Raw genomic sequence first — 4,373 nt, forward strand, 5'->3', positions numbered from 1 at the left:
GACAACAGAGAAGCAGTGCTATCTCCCGGAGGGGCAAAGTCAACAGCTAGAAACTGGTTTTGCCCAAAGAGAGAGATCAGTACAAGCAAATAAATAGGCAAAAATGGGGACAGTTATCTTTGAGGAGCCACAAGGGACTGGCAAAGAGGCTTTAGCTCTTCGTGCTTGAGTGCATTCTCGGTTTCTTGAATGAGCCAGACTTCAGGGCCTGCCGGCCCACAAGGCCATGTTGGCTACTTTGGGAAAGACATATCGTTCAGGCCCACGTAGCCCAAGTGTGGGCTTGACATCCAGAGGACACCTTCATGGGAACTGGGTAAAACAGCTCCACAGCCCCACAGCTGGACTTGAGCCCCCAGGCACCACCACTCCCCACCCCACCCCCACAATGCTCGGATGACGCACCCTGCTTTGGGCATTTACTGGGGTTCTTCTGTCTTACAAGTCTCCCGAGAGAGAAACGAACAAGGGGTGGTAGAAAGGGAGGTGGGCGGGGGGTGGGGGTGACTGGGTGACGGGCACTGAGGGGCCACTTGACAGGATGAGCACTGGGTGTTATTCTATATGTTGGCAAATTGAACACCAATCAAAAAAAAAAAGTCTCCCAAGAGAGGTGACCGTCTCAGGTAAGCCTTCCCAGCCCCTCACAGCTGAGCTTGCTCGTTTTCCATTCTCATGTCGCCCTTCCACCCTGTACTTCTCCTTAATTACCTTCATCACGATCACAGCACCTGTGGAATGTCTCTGATCAGCATGGAAGTTCCCAGAAAGGAGGGTCTATTTCCTTCAAGCTCACTGCTGGAAGCCTGGCACAGGCCAGGCACATGGGATGCACTCAGTAAATGCGTTCTGAGGATGTAAATGATAGAATGAATGGAAGGTTCAATTCAGGAGTCATCAGAAGCTACGTTATCTTTCCTTTTTTTTTTTTTTTAAGATTTTATTTATTTATCCATGAGAGACACAGAGAGAGAAGCAGAGACATAGGCAGAGGGAGAAGCAGGAGGAGCCTAAAGTAGGACTCGATCCCAGGACCCCGGAATCACAACCTGAGCCAAAGGCAGATGCTCAACCACTGAGCCACCCAGGTGCCCACTATGGTATCTTTCTAAGGGGACTGGTTTGACCACACTCCCCCTCCCTGCAGCCTGGACGTGCCAGGACAGTCCCTATATCAAATGCTGGGTCCTCTGATCGGACTGGGTCAGGGAAGCTGAAACCGAATGGTCCAGCCACTTCTGCACATACACCCCTTCCTTTCTCATTCGCCTCCAGAAGGTACGCGCTGGGTGCCCATTACACAACTGTGCTTCCCCGGACTTAACAATAGAAGAAAACTCCTCACATCATCGAGGCAATCTAGAACAATCGAGTGACCACCCAAGATTGGAATGCACAGCCTGCCAGGGTTTTCACAGTGTCCGATCAGCTTCCACTCCTTAGAGAAGTGTTTATGGGGTACCTACTCCATGCACCAAGCACAATGCCAGGAGCTGATTGTTTTCTAACCTCAAGAAAGCTCTTCAGAGCACAGGCTGTGTGGATGGCCCTCTGTGTCATAGCGCTAGCACAGGCTAAAAGTGGTGGAGATCTTGACATCGAACCTAAATACACCAGACGTGGCCCAGATTTGCTGTCCTAGTCACAGCTTTAGCAATGCAGCTTGACCACTACAAGGGCAGCACGGTTGATAGCATTAATCTGATTTACAAGGGTTGTGTGTTGAACAACCACAGACCACAGCAGGACAGTCATTTCCTGCCTTGAAAGGGGTACTTGCTGTGGACTATTTCCAGGAGCTCTAGACCAGACTGAAGATCTGCAGTTTTACAAAGAGGCATCGGGAAACGATTTTTATGTGGTTGTACACTGATCTTCAGGCTGACACCTGCCACAGCTTCATCTTCCCCACAGGCTGGGGCATAGGTGTCCCCTCATGCTAGTCCACTGCGTTGGCCCTGTGGCCCCTCCCCCGGGACCCCCCCCCACTCCCTCCTCACAGCCTGGGATCCTCCCACCCCCAACTTGGCACCATAGGGAGCCACCCCTGTTGCTGAATATTCTTAATATCGGCCCTGATTACAGGTGAAAAAAGTCTATAAAGATTCTATAGCCTATTCCATAAAGATTGCATAAAGGACCCTATAAAGTAGCATCTAAGTACTTCGTTCTGAATTCTGTTCAGTGGGAACAGGGAAAGTCGTTATTTTCAGGGCATTTGGCCTGTACCGTGAAGGGCAGCAGAGGGAGCCATCTCCCAGCATAAAAGTAGCTACGACCCACAAGATGGCCCGGGTGTCAGGGCCACCACCACCAAGCCACACACACACACACACACACACACACACACAGGCTCAAACAATAGCAGTGTGAATTGTCTCACATTTCTGGAGGCCAGAAGTCTGAAATCAAGGGCTCAGCAGGGTGGATTGCCTCTGAGGGCCTCTCTCGTTGGCTTGCAGATAGCCACCTTCTCTCTCTCTCTTACCTGGTCTTACCTCTATGTGTGTGTCCTGCCCCACTGTCTTCTTCTAAGGACCCTGGTCATGTTGGATTAGAACCCACCCTAATCGTCTCATTTTACCTTAACCACCTCTTGGAGGCCCTATTTCAATTATGGTCACTTTGAGATATGGGGGTAGGGGGTGGGGCTAGGACTTCAACAGATAGACTTTGGGGCCTGCACAATTCAGCCCATTAGAGTCACCCTGTTTTCTTTTTTTTTTTTTAAGCTTTCACAATTTTTATTAAATCCTAATCTAATATAACGGTATCTGATTTTTTATAGACATCATCCCATGGTGAACAAGTTTAATAAGTGAAAGCAAATCAGACATCTAAGTCATTATTCTCTGCAGACTAAGCAATAAGGTAACCACACAGAACACTACAGGTAACGACATACACTTACTTGCTCGGTTTTCATACAAGCCATGTTTATCAAACTATATCTCCTAATATTTAATACAGTAGAATTAGTGGTTGTAGTTCTCATATATTTTAATTACAAGTACCTTATCGAGATAACTAACATTTTGACAGTTCAACTGACTTTCCAAATTAGTATAATATGTTCAAGAAAAAGAGCAAAAAGTGAAATGAAAACGGAACATGACAAGTTAAGTTACTAAAGGAAAACAATGTAAAGAAAAAAGGTGGGGGGAAGGGAAATATCACTGGAAATACCAACAAGTCTAGACATTGGGCTGGAAGAAAATAGATCAACTATGGTTTTCACAAGTCAGAGTTTATGAATTCAATGCAATACAAATCCTTTTGAATGTAAAAGCCAAGGTGAAACTAACAGGTCTATAAACTGTTACTTTTGGCCTTAAATAGTACCAATTCTTTTGAAAAAAGGCCACAACAGTTAAGATTGTATTACTTGATTTTATTTTACACTAGGTGGCGGGCACAAAGCAATCCTCCTTCATCAAGTTGACAATTAGCTTCACTCAGAACACTTTTAATAATGCACATTAAAAAAAAGTATTCAATCTTACAAATTGTTCTGCAATCCAAATATACAATAGCTTGGAAAACAACGTTTAGAAAACAAAAGCCAATGTAAAAAGACAGATTAAAACAACTAGAACAGTACGGGTTTTATATGGCTCTGATTTTACAGTTTTCTTACTGCATCATCAATGTCAGAAATCTGTTCCTTCAGCTGGCTCCATTGCTCAGGATTTAAAGAAATACCTTTTCTTCCAGGTTTCATTTCACCTTCTGGATCCATCCAATATTCTCTAATATCAATTAGGACTTTCCCTTTAAAGTCCCGAACACTGAGGTACCTCATTTTCCCAATCTGAAACATGTTATCATCTCTGCTGCTGCTGCTCTGCTTAGAGGATGACAGGGCTCTTGATTTTTCTCCAGTCTTTTGCTTCTTCACAGGTTTCTCTGGCGTAACTTGCTTTTTCCTCTTTAACTTTTTGTCAACCTCACTGTCAGAATCGCTGCCAGAGAGCTTGAAGAAACAAGTTCCTTTGATTTAGGCATTGCTGGGATCCCTGGGTGGCACAGCGGTTTGGTGCCTGCCTTTGGCCCAGGGCGTGATCCTGGAGACCTGGGATCGAGTCCCATGTCGGGGTCCCAGTGCATGGAGTCCACTGGGGGGTCCCAGTGCATGGAGCCTGCTTCTCCCTCTGTCTGCGTCTCTGCCTCTCTCTCTCTCTCTCTGTGTGACTATCATAAGTAAATAAAAATTTTTAAAAATTTTGATTTAGGCATTGCTCCACTCTCGCGGCCCAACTGCCTTCTGCTCGCTCGCTTGCAACTTCGAGTCACCCTGTTTTCAGTGCTATTAACTTGTGAAAAGATGTACATTTTTAAATGTTTCTCCACTGTTTTCAAGAACAGGGAGAAAC

The 4,373-nt window shown here is 45.8% G+C and overlaps 1 pseudogene; it reads right to left on the reverse strand.

Annotated features, from left to right (window-relative positions):
• Positions 1-3,370: 3,370 nt before the first annotated feature.
• On the reverse strand, positions 3,371-4,005 carry LOC140621329 (activated RNA polymerase II transcriptional coactivator p15 pseudogene; annotated as a pseudogene).
• Between the last annotated feature and the right edge of the window lie 368 nt (positions 4,006-4,373).

This window comes from Canis lupus, chromosome 30 (genome assembly GCF_048164855.1).
Source record: "Canis lupus baileyi chromosome 30, mCanLup2.hap1, whole genome shotgun sequence".
Lineage (NCBI taxonomy): Eukaryota > Metazoa > Chordata > Mammalia > Carnivora > Canidae > Canis > Canis lupus.